The sequence below is a fragment of the Engystomops pustulosus genome, chromosome 4 (assembly GCF_040894005.1).
Source record: "Engystomops pustulosus chromosome 4, aEngPut4.maternal, whole genome shotgun sequence".
Lineage (NCBI taxonomy): Eukaryota > Metazoa > Chordata > Amphibia > Anura > Leptodactylidae > Engystomops > Engystomops pustulosus.
The window spans coordinates 38,169,032-38,193,535 of record NC_092414.1 but is presented as its reverse complement, the minus strand read 5'-3'; the positions used below and the strand labels follow the sequence as shown (position 1 = coordinate 38,193,535).

Sequence of the window (24,504 nt, the reverse complement as noted above, 5' to 3'; positions counted from 1 at the left end):
ACCACCCTCAGCTCCGTACACCAAAGTATGAAAAAGTTATTGCCGCCAGAAGATGGCAAAATCAAAAAAAAAAAATTTGTACAGGAGGTTTTAATTTTTTTAAATGTATGAAAACATTATAAAACCTATACAAATTTGGTATCCACGTGATCGTACTGACCCAAAGAATAAATTAGACATGTCATTTGTGGCCAATTTCACTGCATTTGGAATTTTTTTCCCGGTACGCGCCATGGAATATTGAATACCGTCACTACGAAGTGCAATTTGTTACGCAGAAAATAAGCCATAACAGAGCTCTTTATGTGGAAAAATAAAAAAGTTATAGATTTTTGAAGGTGGGGAGTGAAAAATGGAAGTGAAAAAACTAAAAAAGACCAAGTCGTTAAGGGGTTAAAATGATTTTTGATTTACTATGATACATAGCAGTGCGAATATATGATAATTGCTTTATTTATATAGCGCACACAGATTACACGGCGCTGCACAAAGCTTTCCATGAATATTGATATATAAAGATATATATATTTCCATATGCAATTGTTGATCCGGCTATCTCACATGTGCTAATTTCTATATTTACATGATCTGTAGCATAATATATTGCTTTATTATTTAAGACGTTATTTAATGCTAAGAAAGTGCTGAAAATACATTAGTCATATCCTTGCACACCATTTGTTATGCTATATTGTAAACGCATGCATCACCATATAACCTCTTCCCATCTATGCACCATCTTACTGGGCCTTTAGTCATTTCTATAATGTAGTTAGAAGGCGCCTATAGCAGCTTCACAGAAACTGATGTTTCACCTTCTTTCTAACAAAAAGCGTTTCTCTGTGATGCAGTTCCTCAGTTTGGCCTCAGAGCGCCGCTATTTAACCAAAAAGAAAGGCTTGGTGTTGTCATTATCCACATTCATACTGCAGATCTATGAGGAAATATAGAATTTCTCTCCAGATTCTCTCTCATATCCGTCTGTGTCTGCTGAAACAAAGGCCGTCATTTCAAGATCTTTTCTCAATAGTTTTCTTTGATCTTAACTAAATCTTTTGTTGGGCTGAGGATTTAACTGAAGATTAAACAAAGCAGAGGCATGTGAGTAACATTTTAATTATTACTGGTTTGGTTTTATCATTTCTCCATGGTAGATTGTGCTATGCAACAGTTTTATAGACATATCAAGCACATACATGTTCCCTGTCACTATATAATTAAAGATGTGGTCTAAAGAAAGACAAAGTACAAGGCAACATTTACAGTTCTTGATTTCTATAGTGTTTTGGGAGCCATATGGATATGAATTCTGCTTTTACTACTGCTGTCCTATGCAGGGAGCCTTCATACAGCAGCAAGAAGCAATGGACACAATGGACACTGCCATGAGCCCTTGGCTATATGAGTATTATAGCCCCTACAAGTCCCAAATTCACTTTACTACGTATGGTGCTAGAATCATCTTCTTGGGGAATGGAGGGTTTGTCCCTTCTGCCTGCTTTTAATTTGCGGTTTCAGGATCCTTGGAGGACCTTCAAAGGTCCTGAAATGACTCTTGTGTACATGTGTATAGAAATTAGGAACATATGTATGAAGATTTTGTGGGTGAAGATTCTTCTCAGTGTAAAAGCTGAAGGCTGTTCAACCCTGTAGTTTCTTTTGCAATCAACCCTGCTCTTCACAAGGTGCACAAAATTCACAACGCCTCCGGACAAAAGACACAATAATGAATCAGGATTAAGATGCTTCACGTAAAAACATTGACATTGTGCTGTTGTTGCTGTATGAATTTTTATCTACAATAAAGAAGTAATGTTTATTTCAACATTTCCTGACATTCTTGAGTTGTGTTGCATTTCCCTCTTGTTGTTCTGTAGTATGTACACATTAGTTTCCAGATACAGTCCTACTATTAACCCCTTCCCGACATTTAACATAATAATACAGCATAACAGTAGGTGCGTTCCGGCATTTTGCAGTACTATTACGTCAAGCTTCTGTCACCGACTCCTGAACGGCCCCAGTGCCCGAAGCTTCAGGTGTCGGCTGTATATTATAGCCGACACCTGCCTCTAACACACGCGATTGGAGATTCCTCCAATCGCAGATGTTAACCCCTAACACGCCACAGCCACATTTGACCGCTGCGTGTAAGGGGCATCTCAAGTGATTTGGACACCCCCACGGCGCAAGGGGGGTCCTCTGCTCGGAGGGCAGCCCCAGGGTCTACCAGTGTCCCTGGCTTGCGCAATCTTCTTTCGGGGACCAGGTCCTGCCTTCTAGCAGGACCGTCTCTAACACAGTGAGCATGCACAGCCCAATGTGTTACATAGAACAGTGTAATACATCTATATTATACTGTGTTATATGAATGAGAGCTTGAACAAGTGATCAGAACATCGCTTGTTCAAGCCAACCTGTTAAAAAATAAAAAAGACATTTAAAACACTTATTAAAGTTTTTGTAATAAAAATAATTAATAAAGTAAAAGTCCCATAAACACAAACATTCAATATAAATATATCTAATAAAGTATAAAAAACACAATCACCAAAAAATGACACAATCACCAAAATGACACATGACAAAAACACAATCACCAAAAAACCCTACATATTGCAGCGGTCATAACAATCTGCACAATAACTCAGAAATATTATTGGACCCGCTCGGTGAACGGTGTAAAAACAAAAAGTGAAAAACTTTCCAAAAATGTAAATTTTTCATAAAATCCCTTTAAAAAAATGCTCCAAAAAGTGATCAAAAGTCATGTGCGCCAAAATGGTAAAACTGAAAAGGACCACTCAACACAAAAAATAAGCCCTAAGATGGCGATACGAAAACAAATGAGATTTTCTTTATATTAGTTTAAAATTGATTTTCTTCTCCTCCGTGCATTCAAGAATTAATAAAATGCCATCAAGAAGTTACAGGCCCACAAAAATGAAGTATTTGTAAAGTACATCTAATGTTGCAGAAAATAAGCCGTTATATGTCCAAATTGGCAAAAAATAAAGATTGTATTGCCAATAAAAAGGGACAATGCATAATCTGCTCTGAATGGTGCATCATCCCAGTGTCCCCCCCGGCATGTGCTCATACAGCAGGTTACCCCCACATATGAGGTATTGTTATATTTGGGAAAGATTGGGTATCAAACTATGTGGAGCATTTGGTATTTTATCAACTGAGAATGTGTACATTTTATGAAAAACACATTTAACAAAAAAATTTTAATTTCAAAATTGCATCTGATTTTGTTTTATTCCCTGTAAAACAATAAAATGGTTAACAAACTTCATAAAAGTTGTTTTAAGTTGTTTTACGTTGTGGGGTGTAGTTTCTATTATGGGGTAATTTATGGGTTTTTACTTTTATACCACCAAAATTTTAAAATTAAATAAAGTACAATGTGTCAGGAGGAAACAATTTATGCAAGTTATAGCCACTTATAGTGATTTGAAAAATTGGGGCGTGTCAGGAAGGTGAAAAGTGGCTTCGACGGTAAAAAATCAAGTTATCACCAAAATAGGGGTCCGTTGTATCACAAATAAGGCCCCTTCCACACTTGCGTTGCAGATCACGTCAGAGTTTGATCAGGGTGCGATCAGTTTTTGGTCAGTGAAAAATGCACATTTTGTATGAGAGTGCAATCAGTTTTCAGTCAGAGTTTGTTCAGTGTCTCAGTTTTTCACGTGCGTTTTTGATGCAATTTCAATGCAATTTCAATGCGTTTTTCACGCGCAGAAAATGCGCGTGAAATGGACTCAGGACTGAGCTCTATCTTTTCTATGGAAATTGATACGTGAAAAACGCATTTCACTTGCATTGCACTTGCAAGTGTCTCAGAGTGCAATGCATTTTTGATGCGTCTCCATAGACTTGTATGGTGCGTTTTTCACGCGCATGACTTGCCAAAGTAGAGCATGTCGAGATTTAAACGCGCAGAAAACGCGCGTGAAAAAGCAAGTGTGAAAGGGGCCTAAGTGTAACAGCAGGTTGGACATGCATACTCTCACTTCATTCACTGTCTATGGCATGGACAAAAAGATGAACAGAGCAGGGAAGACATGTGCATCAGTGTGCCCACGCATTAGGAAGGTGTTTTCGACCTGCTGATTTTGCAGTTTAGTGACTGGGCCACCCCTTTATTTTTATCAGGACACCAACCAAATACTTACTTTTCAATAATATAAATCATGGAAAAGACTGAAAGCAGATACAGAAATATCTCCTTCACTGACCATCTGTTAGATGAGTACTTTCACATTAAAGGGAACCTGTCACCACATTTTCACAAATACAGCTTTCAAAAATACAGTGACAGTTTCCGTCAGAGCCCCGTTAACTAACTGACCCCTTCTTTTAGCTACAAATTGTTTCCGTTACATCCACATAAATCATCTTTATCTTATATAACCAGGCATTAAAGCGGGTGTTCTGCTTAGCCCCTCCTATCTACACCTCCCGATGTACCATAACTCTTCTCAGCATGTCATGTGACCTGGGGTATCTTACCCAGTTACATTTGCAATGTCTACCCCGTGTATGTATCAGATCACATGGGAGTATCATGGCATGAGCACAGCCATCTCCAGAGACTTCTACTCCTCCCCATACCTCCATGGAGGCTGCTGTGATTTCATGTGATCAGATATGTACATTGGATAGATTATGTGATCCTGGTCTTATGACATGAAATGGCCAATTATGTAATAGAGCTGTAATGTTCCACATAACAGCATGTTTTGTAACAGAGAGAACTGTCAATCAGGAACACGAAGGCATGGTAATGCAGTAATCACTAAATGTGTATATCTTCATTGGACTCACTTGTGTCGTTGGACTCGCATCCGGTGATTTGCAGAGTTTACAAATTGATTTTTTTAATGTTGCAGCCATGGAAAGAAACCATTTAGTTATAGGGGCAATGCTTTTTAATCATAGTTTTGAATAAAGTATTTATTTTGGGTGGCTCATGGCAGGTTCTCTTTAAACTATTGAAAAAGCAAAAGGTTTCCTCTGACATGTTTGCCTTGATATCATGTATATGAATCTTTACCTTAGATATCATGTGGATGGATTGAAATATCCTTCTATATACAGGCAGTCCCCGGGTTTCATACAAGATAGAAATTCAACAAACCTACAGAACCTATGTAAGTCGGAACTGTATATTTTATAATTGCAACCCCACACAGAATTTTTTTGGGTCTCTACGACAATTGTATTTTAAAAACTTTTGGGTTGTCATAAGAACCAGGATTAACAATAAAGCTTTATTGCAGACACATGTGATAACTGTTGCAGCTGATTATTGTAGCCTAGGGCTAAAGTACAGTAAATTACCAATATCCAGAGGTCCTTTTGTAACTAGCTGTTCTTAAGTCAGGTGTTCTTAAGTAGGGGACCGCCTGTACCCATAAAATAGGCATTTTTTGGCAGAGTATTACAGACAAAAAGTTTTTTTTTTATAGCTGGACATAAAGGATATGTAAAAACAAGTCACAGAAAATTGTTGTCAAATCTGAAATACTATAAAAAAAACTCCCACACTCCATATAGCAGTAGAAACAAATGGTTCCAAAATGGCTGTTAAAAGAATTGAAATAAAGGAGAAATTTAATGAACACCCAAATCTCAAGAATCATTTCAAATATTTTTAAAGCAATTGTGTGTCAACTCATCAGTTCAAAAATTCAATCTTTGTAAATCCCTCCAGTGTAAGAAGATCATTGTTGTGAGAAGAATGATTTCAAAGTAGTTGATATGTTACTCCAGATAAGTCAGTCAAAATTTTTTAAAAATTGGATATTCACCAACATACTGGAGAGCAGTAACCTAAGGTGTCACTACAGGTAACAGTTGCACATTTCTTGGACGTTTGGGCTGCATTTCCGCAAATGGAGTTGGGGATTTGGTCAGAATAAATGTTGTCATCACTGCTGAAATATAGAGACATACAACATAAGGGACAATAACATTGTGACAACTAAACATATAGCCAATACCATTAGGAACTGTCTTTAGCCTAAAGAATAACAAAGACTGCTGGTATTAATGATATGTCCTCCACCATTATCCATTTTGTCTAGGAAAATATGAATGGATATAAGGATCCGAGCTAGTCTACATCCACAATCTGAAGTTTGTTCTCCAAGATACTTGTTGAGTCCTTTTAAAATCTGTGTCTAAGTACAAGTACCCTGTAGAATTGATACTGTCTTAAACTTAAAGGGTAGTCACTAGAGATGAGCGAACATACTCGTCCGAGCTTGATGCTCGATCGAGCATTAGTGTACTCGTAACTGCTCGTTGCTCGGACGAGTATTTCGCCCGCTCGAGAAAATGGCAGCTCCCGCCGTTTTGCTTTTTGGCGGCCAGAAACAGAGCCAATCACAAGCCAGGAGACTCTGCACTCCACCCAGCATGACGTGGTACCCTTACACGTAGATAGCAGTGGTTGGCTGGCCAGATCAGGTGACCCTGGGATAGACTAGCCGCTGCCCGCGCTGCTCGGATCATTCTCTGTCTGGATGCCGCTAGGGAGAGAGCTGCTGCTGGTCAGGGAAAGTGTTAGGGTGTTCTATTAGCTTACTGTTAGGCAGGAGTGATTCTAAAAGAACCCAACAGCCCTTCTTAGGGCTACAATAACGTTATAATTTTTTTTTTTTATATTTGCAGCTAGTACCATATTGTGAGGAATTAGCAGGGGGACTTGCTACCGTTGTGTTTAGCTCTTAGTGACACACATATCCACCTCAAACACCAAAGTGGGAAAATTTATTAGGGGTTTGAGTAGAATTAGGCACAGTCTGCCAGTTTCTTTTTATTTTACGTTTATTGTTTTAATAACTCAGTGTCATCTCATCTGGCATAGTAGTGTGCTGTAATACTTGGCTAGAAAATAGCCATAGGAGAATACAAACGGCTTAATTACGCCTACAGTAGCGTTATATATATATTTGTTTTCTGGTTGATCTGCTGGTGGCTGTAGTTGTTGCAGTGCATCTACTAGTAAATTGTGAGCAATTTGGAGTCAGACTTGCGACCACTGTGTTTTAGTGACGCACATATCCATCGCAAAGACCGAAGTGGGAAAATTTATTAGGGCCCGGGGTTGTATTTCAATTAGGCACAGTCTGCCATTTCCTTTTTTATTTTACATTTATTTTTTTCATAACTCAGCGTCATCTCATCTGGCATAGTAGTGTGCTGTAATACTTGGCTAGAAAATAGCCATAGGAGGATACAAACGGCTTAATTACGCCTACAGTAGCGTTATATATATTTGATTTCTGGTTGATCTGCTGGTGGCTGTAGTTGTTGCAGTGCATCTACTAGTAAATTGTGAGCAATTTGGAGTCAGACTTGCGACCACTGTGTTTTAGTGACGCACATATCCATCGCAAAGACCGAAGTGGGAAAATTTATTAGGGCCCGGGGTTGTATTTCAATTAGGCACAGTCTGCCATTTCCTTTTTTATTTTACGTTTATTTTTTTCATAACTCAGCGTCATCTCATCTGGCATAGTAGTGTGCTGTAATACTTGGCTAGAAAATAGCCATAGGAGAATACAAACGGCTTAATTACGCCTACAGTAGCGTTATATATATTTGATTTCTGGTTGATCTGCTGGTGGCTGTAGTTGTTGCAGTGCATCTACTAGTAAATTGTGAGCAATTTGGAGTCAGACTTGCGACCACTGTGTTTTAGTGACGCACATATCCATCGCAAAGACCGAAGTGGGAAAATTTATTAGGGCCTGGGGTTGTATTTCAATTAGGCACAGTCTGCCATTTCCTTTTTTATTTTACGTTTATTTTTTTCATAACTCAGCGTCATCTCATCTGGCATAGTAGTGTGCTGTAATACTTGGCTAGAAAATAGCCATAGGAGAATACAAACGGCTTAATTACGCCTACAGTAGCGTTATATATATTTGATTTCTGGTTGATCTGCTGGTGGCTGTAGTTGTTGCAGTGCATCTACTAGTAAATTGTGAGCAATTTGGAGTCAGACTTGCGACCACTGTGTTTTAGTGACGCACATATCCATCGCAAAGACCGAAGTGGGAAAATTTATTAGGGCCCGGGGTTGTATTTCAATTAGGCACAGTCTGCCATTTCCTTTCTTATTTTACGTTTATTTTTTTCATAACTCAGCGTCATCTCATCTGGCATAGCAGTGTGCTTTCATACTTGGCTATAAAATAGCCATAGCAATAGGATAGCATCGCTTGGTTTTAAAAACTAAAAAACACAAAAAAAAACCAAAAAAAAAAAAAGTTAAAAAAAAAATTCAAGTTATAACTCTCATTTTCAAAATGTTTAACCCGAGGGCTAGGGGTAGAGGACGAGGGCGGGGACGTGGGCGTCCAACTACTGCAGGGGTCAGAGGCCGTGGTCCTGGGCGGGGTGAGACACCACCTGCTTATGAGGGAGCAGGGGAACGCCGCAGAGCTACACTCCCTAGGTTCATGTCTGAAGTTACTGGGAATCGTGGTAGAGCACTGTTGAGGCCAGAACAGTGCGAACAGGTGATGTCGTGGATTGCCGACAATGCTTCGAGCAATTTGTCCACCAGTCAGTCTTCCACGCAGTCCACCCATGTCACCGAAATCGGCACTCCTCCAGCTCCTGCACCTCAGCCTCCTCCCCCCCAGTCTGCCCCCTCCCAGCAAAATTTGCCATTTGAACCGGCATACTCTGAGGAACTGTTTTCTGGACCATTCCCACAGTCACAAACCACTTGTCCGGTTGCTGATGAGCAATTTTCCGATGCCCAGGTTTTCCACCAGTCGCAGTCTGTGGGTGATGATGACCTTGTTGACGTACTGGAAGAAGTGTGTAAAGAGGTGTCCGACGATGAGGAGACACGGTTGTCAGACAGTGGGGAAGTTGTTGTCAGGGCAGGAAGTCCGAGGGGGGAGCAGACTGAGGGATCGGAGGATGATGAGGTGACAGACCCAAGCTGGGTTGAGAGGCCGGGTGAACACAGTGCTTCTGAGACGGAGGAGAGTCCTCGACCAGAACAGGTTGGAAGAGGCAGTGGTGGGGCCAGACGGAGAGGCAGGGCCAGAGCTGGTGCATCAGCGCCAAATGTGTCAACTAGTGAAGCTCCCGTGGCAAGGGCTCCTGCGGCGAGGGCTAGATTTTCAGAAGTCTGGAGGTTCTTTAAGGAAACACCGGATGACCGACGGACTGTGGTGTGCCACATTTGCCAAACCAGGATCAGCAGGGGTTCCACCACTACTAGCTTAACTACCACCAGTATGCGCAGGCATATGAATGCTAAACACCCCACTCAGTGGCAACAAGCGCGTTCACCTCCGGCCGTGCACACCACTGCTCCTTCCCCTGTGTCAGCTGATAGTCAGCCCCCTGCCCAGGACCCTGCCACAAAAACCCCATCGTCGCCTCCACGATCCTCCACAGCATCCACCAGCGTTCAGCTCTCCATACCCCAGACGCTGGAGCGGAAACGCAAATATAGTGCAACCCACCCGCACGCCCAAGCCCTTAATGTGCACATCTCCAGATTGCTAAGCCTGGAGATGCTGCCCTATAGGCTAGTAGAGACCGAGGCCTTTCGCAGCCTCATGGCGGCGGCCGCCCCTCGGTATTCGGTCCCCAGCCGCCACTACTTTTCCCGATGTGCCGTCCCAGCCCTGCACCAGCACGTGGCAGACAACATAATCCGTGCCCTGACCAACGCCGTTTCTGACAAGGTCCACCTGACCACGGACACGTGGACGAGTGCTGCCGGGCAGGGCCACTATATATCTCTGACGGCACATTGGGTTAACTTGGTGGAGGCTGGGACCGAGTGTGACCCTGCGGCTGGTCATATACTGCCGACGCCGAGGATTGCGGGGCCTACCTCGGTCCAGGTGTTTGAGGCCTACTATGCCTCCTCCTCCTCCCACCCCTCCTCCACCTCCTCCTCTGAACGACCATCCGTGGGCATGGCGCCATCAGTCGGTAGCTCTAGGCACAGCAGCAGTGCCGTCGCTAAGCGACAGCAGGCGGTGCTCAAACTGCTGAGCCTAGGCGATAAAAGGCACACCGCCCAAGAACTATTACAGGGCATCACGGCGCAGACAAATCTGTGGCTGGCACCGCTGAACCTGAAGCCAGGCATGGTTGTGTGTGACAACGGCCGTAACCTGGTGGCGGCTCTGCAACTCGGCAGACTGACACATGTGCCATGCCTGGCCCATGTGTTAAATCTGATAGTTCAGCGTTTCCTCAAGACATACCCCAATCTGTCTGATTTGCTCACGAAGGTGCGCCGCATCTGTGCGCATTTCAGGAAGTCCAGCACAGATGCTGCCACTCTCAGGGCAGCGCAGCGCCGCCTCCAACTGCCCGCTCACCGACTGTTGTGCGACGTGCCCACGAGGTGGAATTCAACACTGACCATGTTATCCAGAGTTTACCAGCAGCGCCGAGCGATTGTAGACTGCCAGATGTCAACTTCCACCAGAACTGGTAGTCACGTCAGTCAGCTTCCTCAAGTCTACAATGAGGAGTGGACGTGGATGTCTGATATCTGTCAGGTGCTGAGTAACTTTGAGGAGTCAACACAGATGGTCAGTGGCGATGCCGCCATCATCAGCCTCACCATCCCGCTGCTTGGCCTGTTGAAAAACTCTCTGGTCAGCATGAAGTCGGAAGCTTTGCGCTCCTCACAAGAGACGGGGGAAGAAGATTCCCTTGTTGATAGCCAAAGCACCCTTAGGTCTGTTTCTCAGCGCATATCGGAGGAGGTGGAGGTGGAGGAGGAAGAGGAGGAGAATGTTGGCGAGACACAAGAGGGGACCATTGTTGAGTCCTTCACTGTTGAGCGTGTATGGGCAGAAGAAGAGGAATTGGAGGAGTTGGAGGAGGAGGAAATGGACAGTCAGGCCAGTGAGGGGAGCGAATTCTTACGCGTTGGTACTCTGGCGCATATGGCAGATTTCATGCTAGGCTGCCTATCCCGTGACCCTCGCGTTCAAAGAATTTATTCCAGCACCGATTACTGGGTGTTCACTCTCCTGGACCCACGGTACAAGCAAAATCTTTCCACTCTCATCCCTGGAGAGGAAAGGAGTGTGAGAATGCATGAATACCAGCAGGCCCTGGTGCACAAGCTGAAACAGTATTTCCCTTCTGACAGCGCTAGCGGCAGAGTGCGTAGTGCTGCGGGACAAGTAGCGAGGGAGAGTAGGCGAGCAGGCAGCTTGTCCAGCACTGGCAAGGGTACGCTTTACAAGGCTTTTGCCAGCTTTATGTCACCCCAGCAAGACACTGTCACCTGTCCCCAGTCTCGGCAGAGTAGGGCTGATCTTTACAGAAAGATGGTGAGGGAGTACGTAGCTGACCATACCATCGTCCTAAATGATCACACAGCTCCCTACAACTACTGGGTTTCAAAGCTGGACATGTGGCACGAACTGGCGCTGTACGCCTTGGAGGTTCTTGCCTGCCCTGCCGCTAGCGTCTTGTCCGAGCGGGTTTTCAGTGCAGCTGGTGGCATCATCACCGATAAGCATACACGCCTGTCGACTGACAGCGCTGACAGGCTGACGCTTATCAAGATGAATAAAGCATGGATTTCTTCTAATTTCCAATCTCCAGCAGGTGAAGGAAGCTCAACCTGAATAATTTATCCACTCCTCCTCCTCCTCCTCATTTTCCTCCTTCTCCTGCTCTTTGTACAGTAAAGCAGAGGAAACTGGCTATTTTTTGACAGGGCCCACTGGCTCTACCTATAGTACTTTATGCATTTAATTTTTCTGGAGGGCCACCGACCCGGTCCTCTGTTTTAAACAATTTTTTGGACTGCCACATACAGGCACTCAATCTATTCCATTTTTCTGGAGGGCCACCTACCTGCTCCTCTGGTTTGAAAACTTTTTTGGACTGCCACATACAGGCACTCAATCTATTCCATTTTTCTGGAGGGCCACCTACCTGCTCCTCTGGTTTGAAAACTTTTTTGGACTGCCACATACAGGCACTCAATCTATTCCATTTTTCTGGAGGGCCACCTACCTGCTCCTCTGGTTTGAAAACTTTTTTGGACTGCCACATACAGGCACTATCCAAATTGAATTGTCTCCATAGCAGCCTCCACACGTTGTCTCCATTGCTACCTCCAAAAGTCGTTTATATAGCTGCCTCCATACATCGTCCCTTTATCAAACGAGGTGTGTCAGGCCGAAATTTGGGTTGTTTTCATGGATTCCACATCAAAGTTGTTAACCTTGTCGCCACCCTGCTGTGTTATCCACAAAATACACTGGCAAACTTTTACCATTTACGGATATTATTTCAGCGCTTCTTGCGCATCTGTTTACATTCCCCTCACCGCCATATCCCAAACTTATAAGAACGCTACTACACTTGATCTTATACAAAAGGTTCTTAGAAGTGCTGTTTGGGGAGTAGCCTAGAGACAGGGGCTTGGATTGGCGAAAGCTCGCCTGGCAGCGGAGCGCCAGCTCCATGCGCATCATGCGCTTCTTGCGCATCTGTTTACATTCCCTTCACCCGCCATATCCCAAACTTATAAGAACGCTACTACACTTAACTTGGTGCAGGCTGGGACCGAGTCTGACCCTGGGGCTGGTCATATACTGCCGACGCAGAGGATTGCGGGGCCTACCTCGGTCCAGGTCTAAAAAAGGCCTACTATACCTCTTCCTCCTCCCACCCCTCCTCCACCTCCTCCTCCGAATTACCATCCGTGGGCATGGCGCCATCAGTCGGTAGCTCTAGGCACAGCAGCAGTGCCGTCGCTAAGCGACAGCAGGCGGTGCTCAAACTGCTGAGCCTAGGCGATAAAAGGCACACCGCCCAAGAGCTATTACAGGGCATTCCACATCAAACTTGTTAACTTTGTCGCCACCCTGCTGTGTAATCCACAAAATATACTGGCAAACTTTTATCATTTACCGATATTATTTCAGCGCTTCTTGCGCATCTGTTTACATTCCCCTCACCCGCCATATCCCAAACTTATAAGAACGCTGCTACACTTGATCTTATACAAAAGGTTCTTAGAAGTGCTGTTTGGGGAGTAGCCTAGAGACAGGGGCTTGGATTGGCGAAAGCTTGCCTGGCAGCGGAGCGCCAGCTCCATGCCAAGGTCCAACTAACATTGTTTTAACTGCAGCACCTTTAATCTACTACTAGTTCACTGCCTCCATACATGGCCGCCTTATCAAACGTGCTGTGTCAGGCAGAATTTTGGGTTGTTTTCATGGCTTCCACAACAAACTTGTTAACTTTGTCGCCACCCTGCTGTGTAATCCTCAAAATATACTGGCAAACTTTTACCATTTACGGATATTATTTCAGCGCTTCTTGCGCATCTGTTTACATTCCCCTCACCCGCCATATTCCAAACTTATAAGAACGCTACTACACTTAACTTGGTGCAGGCTGGGACCGAGTCTGACCCTGGGGCTGGTCATATACTGCCGACGCAGAGGATTGCGGGGCCTACCTCGGTCCAGGTGTTTCAGGCCTACTATGCCTCCTCCTCCTCCCACCCCTCCTCCACCTCCTCCTCCTCCTCCGAATTACCATCCGTGGGCATGGCGCCATCAGTCGGTAGCTCTAGGCACAGCAGCAGTGCCGTCGCTAAGCGACAGCAGGCGGTGCTCAAACTGCTGAGCCTAGGTGATAAAAGGCACACCGCCCAAGAGCTATTACAGGGCATTCCGCATCAAACTTGTTAACTTTGTCGCCACCGTGCTGTGTAAGCCACAAAATATACTGGAAAACTTTTTTCATTTACGGATATTATTTCAGCGCTTCTTGCGCAGATGTTTACATTCCCCTCACCCGCCATATCCCAAACTTATAAGAACGCTACTACACTTGATCTTATACAAAAGGTTCTTAGAAGTGCTGTTTGGGGAGTAGCCTAGAGACAGGGGCTTGGATTGGCAAAAGCTCGCCTGGCAGCGGAGCGCCAGCTCCATGCCAAGATCCAACTAACATAGTTTTAACTGCAGCACCTTTAATCTACTACTAGTTCACTGCCTCCATACATGGTCCCCTTATCAAACGAGCTGTGTCAGGCAGAATTTTGGGTTGTTTTCATGGCTTCCATGTTAACTTTGTCGCCACCCTGCTGTGTAATCCACAAAATATACTGGCAAACTTTTATCATGTACCGATATTATTTGAGCGCTTCTTGCTCACCTCCTTTGGTTCCTCTCTGCCACCCATTGGTTTGAAGCCTGAGTCTATTTAGGGTATGTTGCCATGCCACTCTCTAGCCTGCCGCTGCTGCCGCTGCCTCTGCATGCCGTCCCCTATAGTGTCAGGGTCAATTATTGGATGTTTTAGATGCTATCTAGCTTCATTCTGTCACTCTGTCATGGCCATGCTGTTGCCGATAATTTTGGCATAATGGTGCGATTAAGCAGCCTCAGAGGCATCCATGCATGCTGCCCCTGCTGTTTCCTGTCCATTTCCGTGGTGTTTCCATCCTTTTCTGAGGTTCCCAGGTGTTTGGCCAAGCTTCCCTGTGCAGAGCCTTGGTCCCCTTGAAAAATGCTCGAATCTCCCATTGACTTCAATGGGGCTCGTTACTCGAAACGAGCACTCGAGCATCGGGAAAAGTTCGTCTCGAATAACGAGTACCCGAGCATTTTAGTGCTCGCTCATCTCTAGTAGTCACATTTGATATAATATACTAATTTGACTAGGATTTTTTATTCACTTTTCTTCATTTGCAATTGCTAATTCTTGTTTCATGCTTCTGTATTTTGGATCCACTATTTATGCCATTTATAATTCTTTATAATAATGTTCTGTATGTATTATATATAATGCAAAAATATCTTATTTGTATTAAACCTCTGTTGGTTTTATTAATATCACTTCGATGGTTTCAAATTGAGGTTTAGCAACATTGATGAAATTATTTTCTAGTTACAATATTTTAACCGTAAGACCGATTGGGGTGAGTGTTTTGTATCCTCATGTCTCAATTCACTGTTGAACTGAAATTAATGTGTTGTATTTGTAAGAATGGTTATTTTCTTTAAAAAAATGTTGTTTTTTTAACATAATTTTAGTTATATAAGTTTAATACAAGTTACAGTTAACATTTAGAGGACAAAAATAATCAATTCATCTAATTAAAGAATATGTAAAGGAAAACCAAACTTGATGACAAAGTGTGAAAAGAATCACAGGAATGACTCATATTAATTGAATAACCTTCACAGATTATGTAACAGCAAAAACACTTACATCATTCCAATAGTTTGCAAGCTATTTTTAAGACTCCTACATAAAAGACTTCATGTTGCCTGTAAAATACACATACTATCTCACATTAGGACTTTGAATCTTGCATTATAATGAGCATTTTGTAATTCATGTATTTCATGGAAAAATGCAAACTTTTACCTATAAACCGATTAATAGTGAAAATTTACCCCAATCCATAATTTAATTTCAGGTATTAAAATAATGTTCTTACTAATGGCAGGTAGTTCCCCTCTAATTTGCTAACTTTAACATGGTTAAAACCAATGCCAAATCTGTGTACTATATGAAAATATAACAACAAAACACATTTTTGTATTGCTAAAACCGTATCATAAAAAGATATTGGTGAATATTACAGTTTTGAAAATTAAAATGTAGATATTCTAAAACATACCACACAGTATAAGTAACAAATTTTTCAAAGTTTAAGAAAATGTTACTTTTACTTTACATCAGATATAACATTATGGGGTAATTGTAAATTACTTTGTCTTTAGTTGATTAATAGAAGATATATCTTACATATTGCATAATATAATCTCACATAATAAATACAGATAAAATATTTATTAAAGGCTAAAGTTATATGCAGGCAGTCCCCGGGTTATATACAAGAAAGGTTCCATAGGTTTTTCTTTAAGTTGAATTTGTATGCAAGTCAATATAATTGTTCTAATTGTAGTTCCAGACAACATATTTTTTTGCTCCAGTGATTATTGGAGTTTAAAAGTTTTTTGCTATAATGAGACCAAGAATTATCAATAAAGCTTCATTACAGACACTTTACAGCTGATCATTGCAGCCTGGGACTATAGTAAAGCATTCAGAGAGCTTCACCAGAGGTCACAGGGGACAGAAGGGGTCCCTCTTTAACTAGGGGTCATCTAGAAGTTGAGTGTCCTTAAGTAGGGGACCTCCTATAGTATTCAGAAGTAACTGCAGTTCCTCACTTTTCCCTTAGAGCGCGGCTGTTTGACCAAAATTGAGCTAAATAGAGAACTAGCAATCCATTCAATATATATTTCTGCAAATCAGCTATATATCAGATATTTAAAATTGCAGATTAGCAAGAAGAAACTGCCATGTTGAGGATATTTTCATGTTATTATCTTTTGAATTCCCATTGGAGTCTAACTTTTTTTCTAAGGATCCCAGACATACTGCAATGTAGATAATAAAGAACAGGGATCTGAATGTTCAAGAGGATCTTTCCTAAATATTAAGCAGGTAAGTTTGAATTTTTAAGTTCTATTAAAAAACATCTAAAGCGCATATCCAAAGAGTATATAGCTAGATTTTCTAAAGCTTTTGCATGATTTCACCGTATATCATAAATAGATGTGTACCAAATTAAAGCCTCTAGCAAGTAGCACAAAATGAAAATAAAATATTTAGGTTATGTATAAAACAAAAAAATACTTTGCTTTGGATTCAGGTCTCCGAAGGCCTTGATCTTGACAGCGATAATAGTAAAGCACAAAAAGGAACAGTAAAAGAAAATCTTATTTCAGGATATATTTTTGGACCATGTTTTATAACTAGGATTTAAATTATTGTGGGATTTTACACAGTATACACATTTATTATTCATTAAGAAATGAATAATGCCACATTTTTTTTCCTTCAGTAGTTTCAAATAAGCTGAGGACCAACTTGCTGGTAATAGCATAGTAATGTTTATGCATGCCACATTAAAACTGCACATTTTTCCCAATACGTTTTTATAGTGTCAATGGAGTCAATTTCTGAATGATTTATGTATATTTTGGAACAGAATGGAAATATATTTTGCTACTCTTAAAGGAAACCTACCACTTGAAGTGGTAGGTATAAGAAGGAAATACCGAGCACTAGCTCAGGGTGAGCTGGTGCCGGAGCTTACTTTTGTTAGTGTTTTAAACCGCTGTATCGCAGTTTAAAACACTTTTTAAACTTTATAGCCGAAGCTGCTTCGGCGCAGGGAGGTACGCACTCGGCGCTTACCATGCGCGCAACCGTGCGCGCGGCTACATTGGAAGTGAAGGAGAGCCGCGTGCATGGTAATGGTCGAGTGCGTACCTCCCTGCGCCGAAGCAGCTTCGGCTATAAAGTTTAAAAAGTGTTTTAAACCGCGATACAGCAGTTTAAAACACTAACAAAAATAAGCACCGGCAAGAGCTCACCCTGAGCTGGTGCTCGGTATTTCCATCTGAAACCTGCCACTTCAAGTGGTGGGTTCCCTTTAACCTCTAGACTCTTGTTAAATTCATTATCTTTAAAATCACGAATGAGGACTGAATTTTCAGTTTTCTATTTAAGAAATCTCTAAGCACAAAGTATTTTACCAAGACAATAGACTGGGCTAAGTCGGATGATGTACCACCAGAAGGGAGAAAAAATGGACGTTTATAAAATGGCACTAGAACATTGTAGTTTGTCAGAGTGAATTCTGTTTATTTTAGAGACAATTCTAAAGACAATTGATAAAAAAAACACTATGCGTTTTAATGGGCATGTACATACTAATGGATAAGGATCCACATTATATAATTTTTATATAATATTATATTATTATAATTATTATATAAAATTTCTGCAGATAATGATAATGAATAAAACCAATAAATAAATAAATATAAACATCCTCAAGCTTAAAATTCTTAGGAATTATATGCATAAATAAATAGTGTATATCACTAGATTGATGCATGCAGAGCTAGATCTTTATTTGTTGTTCAGTCTCTGGTCAGATTCATTATTCCATTGTAGAAGAAATGAGGAAGGACTGTTGTAGCAAATATTGCAGATGACCTTGGATTAGATATTAAGCAGCTCTCATCTAGAAATCTCCAGATATTCAGAGCTTCAGAGATAAATTTCTATGTGAATATGGATAATGGAAATCTGTATATTAAGGTCAGGATAGACAGAGACATTGAAGGGCATTTATTATTTTTGCCGCAGGGTGGGACTAGAACTGTTCTATATTATTCAGTGGGATATAAGTTTGTGGCGCAAGGGATTAATGAATTGGCGCACTGACTGAAAGGTTTAGAACTCCCTAGACTTGCTCTTAGCCTGGGCTATTTTTGTGCCACAAAAAGTGCCTAAAAAGAAAAAGAAGCACCAGAAAACTGGTGGATTCACAAGTGGTGTCAATATGTTCTGCCCAAGTAAAGCACAAGTTGAGAGTGTCGGAAAACACCACTATTATGGTGCCGACACTATGGTGCAAGAGGCGCAGAGAACACAAAAGAAGACACTGACGGTTTTCCATTTTCATTGTGTTGGGCAGAAGCTTCTTGTTTTTTAACCTTTGACCCTGTGGTTAAAAATCCATTAAATAGTTTTAAAATCAAAGTTGTTATCATATACCTATGAGTGCAACATATCCCACTAAAAAAACTTCTCCAAAAAAAAAGTTCTCAACCAGCTCCATAGCCACTTGTAAAATGGAAATATGATACATTGTTCCCCACATTAAGTTTTATTCTACAAAATTAGTAAACCATAATAAAAACATAGAAAAATTATATTGTCCTAATTGCACTGACAATATATTTATTCTTCTACTCTCCCATGAAAAAGTTTAGAATTTTTCATCAATCGGTCATGACCACCCCAAAATAGTATCACTGAAATATGCATCTTATAGCTTTTGTGAATGTGTAACTTTAGGGACTAAATGAATGTACTACTTTAGATCATTCAATTTCACCTCTATTTTGTTTTAAATACTATAAAGCTCTCAAAGAGTAAACAAGTTTGATGTGTCAATTTAAAATTGGGATCATTCATAGGAGATTTCAAATGTTTTATAAATTTCAAATATCATTAATAACAAAACTGATCCCTAAAAATTTACTTTGACATCTCCTTGAAAATCCAAACAATCACTGTTCGATTTGTCAGGTGTCTAATGTTGTATTTTAATATTGGGGCATTAAAAAATTTCTGAAAACATAAAGCAGAGATGTTACTTAGTTTTACCACCCAAATTAATTACTATCTGTCTAGGAAATAATCTAGAAATTTAAAAAAGGCAAATTGTTTGAAAAAATTGGCATATTTAATTTTTTATATAAATAAGCATAATACATATCAAACATGAAGTACAACATGTCCTGAAAGTGCATTTTTTCAAAACCAGTTACGGTAGGTAAGTTAAAGTTTTCAAAAGCTATAACCATATAAAGCGACGCAAAAAAATCAGCTTGAGCATTAAGCTATTGAATGGCTGTGCCCTTAAGCGGTTAAACCAAAACCAGATATAAACATGTTTATTTTGTATTTCTTACTTGAAAACAAAACCGTGTGAAAATACATTGATTTCAAATGGCTCATTTTATATGAATATTCTTAAATATTTTTAAAAAATGTATATTGCATTTTTACATTGCATTATGTGCTAAAAAGATTTTTTCTTAATCTGAATAAAAATACTTGCTTTAATTTAGAAAACAAGAGTATTTTTATTATAAATTCTTATGATTGTAGTTCCTAAGTTTCACCTCTGAGCGCCGCTATGTGACCATTAAGAAGAATATTGCTAAACATCCTCTGGTATCAGCATCAGGAGAACTGCAAAATCAGCCACAGCCATTTTCTGGATACTCATTTCAGTAAAGCTCCCTATTCTTTGCTTGTGCATTTAGGATTTTTAATGGATTATTGAAACCTTTTACAGATTTTGGATACCACAAAAGCTGAAAGAAATGAATTTTCATCAACCAAATCCGGGATTTAGATGGCAAGTAATTTCTCTCTTCTTTTCTTGGCTGTGTCATTCAGTCTCTGATCAGATTCATTATTCCATTGTAGAAGAAATGAGGAAAGACTCTGTTACAGCAAATATTGCAGATGACCTTGGATTAGATATTCAGCAGCTAGAAAACAAAGGATTGTATCCAGAGCTTCAGAGAAATATTTCTATGTGAATGTGGATAATGGAAATCTGCATGTAAAGGACAGGATAGACAGAGAGACTTGTGTGGGGGAGAACCCTCCTGTTATTTAACCCTTGATGCTGTGCTAGAAAATCTCTTCAAAAATTTGGGATATAAATGATAGTTTTCCACAGATTTTTTATGATACAATTGTTATGAAAATTATTATCATTTATAATTTGGGTTTTTGTCTATGTTTAGCATTGTTTGGGCACATGTGTGGTGCAAATGCTGTTTCGCAACTTTCCATTGCGCTAAATGAACATAGGACAATGCGAAGTCACTTTGACATTGATGCTTGCGATAAATTCATTATTTGTATAGTCTACGTTTCACAATATGACTGAATTCATGATGTGTGATTTTTACAAATTTATGCCAGTCCCTACCTTGGTCTATGTTGCAACTTTTGTTGGGATTTTTGAGACTTTTAAGGCGACTGTCGCAAACAACCCACACAACAAAAAACAGATTTATCAAGGGCCAAAGGCACTTTAATAAATCTAACTGAAGCGGAGATCCGAAGACAGAACTAGAACGGCCATAAGGAGCCAGTCTAATGATGAATTAGCTACAGGAGCAAATTTTTCTTTGCAGAAAAAGTGCAGAGGACCCAGATTTTGGTAGTTATTCAGTGCAAACATATAAGCTCAGTGATAATGAATATTTTACACCCACTGAGAATCTTAGAACAGATGGGAGTAAATATCCAGAACTTGTCCTAGAGATACCAGGAGCTTGAGAGAGACACAAGACACTCGTGAATTAATGGTAACTGCCTTGGATGGAGGAAATCCGATCAAGTCTGGTACAACATTACCAAAGTAGAGATGGCAATGCCCTTTATTTACTCAAGATACGTAAAGGAAAACACTGAATTCTACAGTGATCACATTGAATGCTACCGAAAATGCTGGAGGATTCAATGCAGAGATCACATATTCCTTTGGCAAAACATCTGGGAAAATACATAATACAGGATCATTTAATATCCATCCAAATACTGGAGACATTAAGGATAATGAAAACTTAGATTATGAAAGAACAAATAATTATTTATAGAAGCAAAAGATGGAATAGGCCTTTTAGCACATTGTAAGGTGCTAGTAGAAGTTCTTGATGTGAAGGACAATGCCCCTATGATATCCGTCTATGACAGAATTCTGCCATTGTGTGCACCTCATTTATAAAGGGTTTTAGACAGTTCTCTGGCTCTCCTACGACTAACTCAATAATATGGGTGTCTCTAAAAAGGAGGCATAGCTTTGTGCCAAAAAGATCAGTGCGCCAAAAAATACTGCTGAACTGACAGAATTTTGTCCTTACTTTCTGGGGTAAAGTAATCCAACTAATAGGAGGTGCAGAGTGATAGTCTTATACTGCACTAGATTTATCACCCAGCACTAGACTTTTATATGAATCTAGTACAGAATAAGACTGTCTGGTCTAACTCTACACTGTCAAACCTTAGGACACTTTTTATAAATCTGCCTCAATATCTTCCATTCCTGAGGAGGCCGCATCTGACAATATATGATGTGCTCTGATAGATGTTCTCAATCAAAATTCTGGAGATAATGGGGCACATTTACTTACAGTATCAAGTTCACTGAAAGTGCATTGTCAGTCTATAATGCAGCATGCAGCAATTCACTAAGATCGTGCACCTGAAATCATGAATGTATTACCTCCCCGCAATGGTCCGACAGAGTTCACCATCTTTTTGGGGGTGCAATTTTAACATAGGGTGTGCAACACAATTTCAAAGTTAAATACTGCGCTCAGTCCGAATAAATCGGATCGATCGTCAGCACGCCCCCTGATTTGAGACGCATGGAAGCCAGTGCAGTTGTGCCACAAAAGGGTTGCGTGTGACACAATACGAGCGCAGACATTTCTTAAATACCTGTGTAAGTAGGTTTAGACATGAAGAACGTGAACAGTCTGACTAAAGTGCGTTGCAAAGCCCTTCGTAAATGTGCCCCTATGTAGTTTTTGACTGTGAAATGATGGAGGATGTTTGATGGACTTGTTTTATTAACTACTTTATACAGAGAAACAACATCTTCTTATAATACCCTCAATATATATACCTGATTGTGTCTCCATCAATTTAGAGACCGTAGTTGTCTATACACAAAGATCTTTTGACTTTAAGCAAGACAAGGAGTTTTTAATAGAAGTCAAAGCAGAAATGAAGGGAGCAGTAATGTTACATTATTTATCAGTATAATAGATCAGAATGACAATTCCACAAAAATCTTGTACCCATCTCCAGATGGTGGGTTGGCTGTGTTTGAGATAGTCCTTTATATGTCTGAACCTGGTTCCTTTATAACTAAGGTGGTGGCAGTTTATGTAGACTCTGGATATAACGTTTGACTCTCCTTGACTCAGTAAAACGATATGATGAATTACAAGGTCATGGTGAAGGACAATGGAGATCCCGCTCCGTCTGCCACAATTATCCTAAGTTTTATCTTTGCAGATGACTTACAACAGGTTGTTCCTAAACTCAATAATCACATGAGAGATGAAGAAACTCCAAGCAACTTACAGTTATACTTGGCAGTTTCTTAATGGTCATGGTGGTCATCGTCTCAAAATGGAACCAACCAAAATCCTCAGCAGCCTCCTCTTCTCTCACTATAAATCTTTATCCTCCAACCAATCCTCAGACTTTCTCCATGTACAGTGATGGGACATTACCTTTTCTTTTCTTATACAATGTCTGTGTGGCATTAGATTCTGTGAAGGGTGACTTTACTTATGTGACTCCAAATGGAAATGTCCCTTTAAAAAACTTGATTGATGCATTTCATGGAGAACAAGAATTCGAAAGCTTTATAGATGGTCCTCTGAGCACTGACCAGGTGCGATTTTGATGTTTACCTTCTTATGCTAGATCCGGATGTCTTCAGTATTTTATTTGTTCTGATCTGAAACAATTGTTCAGTTCCATTGCAAACCTACGATTCCAAAAGGAAATGTTCCAGTGGATTTAATTCAGGTAATGCAAATCACTGCATTTAAAATTTCCAGAACAACTTCAATTTTCAAAAGAATTTTAATCTTGCCTTTTTGTCTTGTAAGCTATATTTATATTTCTAATATATTAAATATCTGTTTTCTTTGCCAAAGCCATAACTTGCCCCAAATACTACAGAAGATACTTTAGTGGTCCTTCCAAAAAAGTAATGGGTTCCAAAATCAACAACCCTGTTTAGAGCTTAGTTTGGAATCCACCAGTTAATAAAAGATCAAATTAGTTAACTACTGTCTAAGGAATTTTTTCATAGTAAATACAATGTTTAATATATTTTTAGTATATAATTTTCAGGGATCGTAAAGAAAAAGTTTTGGTAATTGTTGGCCATTTTTGTTACATATACTCAAAGAAAACTATGTTATATTGCTTTGGCGTAAAACCTTTGTTTTCAGACTTGTGTAGCTTGGATCATTCCTGTTTACTGCTTTTACATATGACACATCATTTCACATATTCTGAGGAAATGTATTTTTTTACTTTAATATTATCCTATACAAACTCTTATTTTTTTCACAAAACTATTGGAACAAATGTTTCTCTGAAGGACTAATAGCAGGTGCTAACTTATTATAATAGCAGGTGCTAACAACCATTAAATAAATTGATGGTATGAACCTCAATAAAATATTGTGTGAGATTTACTGTAACAGACTTGGATGTTAGTTGCAGTTTATTCTTTTCTATTGAATATATAGAGTATACACCAGTATACAGCAGCTCTTAGGTGCCATCTTCTCTTTTGCTTAATCTCCAAGCATAGAAGCATTTGACAAAGACTGTTTACTCAAAATGTCAAAGCATTTTTTTGAATATTATTTTGTAATAAAACTACATTTTTAGACTACTAAAGGAGTCCCTGAGTCTTTTTTTATTGGAAATGCTTAGCAATATTTATATGTATGCAGGTAAATGAGTCAATGATTTATAACTGGTCTATTGACGTTATCTTTCTTCTCATCAGAAATATCATCAATACCATCATCCCACAGAATAGAGTACATGAATGTGACAAAGAAACCGAATGTGATAAATTAGAACCGAAAAAAGCACCTTGACTTAAGGGGTGACTTACTTCCCTTTTAAGGATTAACTAAGCTCCTTCTTGGATTGTGTTTAAACTACATGGTTACAGGCATCCATATTAAGATGTAAATCCAGTAGATACGACTTTAGAGTTATAATGTAATATAATTTAAAGGAAATCTACCATCAAAATCCTTCATGATAAACTAGGGGCAATACTAATAG

General features: G+C 40.1%; 1 long non-coding RNA gene across 1 annotated transcript; it reads left to right on the top strand.

The window, feature by feature from the left end:
- Nucleotides 1-955: 955 nt before the first annotated feature.
- LOC140126355 (uncharacterized) lies at nucleotides 956-24,047 on the top strand. The gene is made up of 3 exons (XR_011854817.1): nucleotides 956-1,101; nucleotides 16,430-16,509; nucleotides 19,949-24,047. It is a non-coding gene; the product is annotated as an uncharacterized lncRNA (long non-coding RNA).
- The last annotated feature ends 457 nt before the right edge of the window (nucleotides 24,048-24,504 follow it).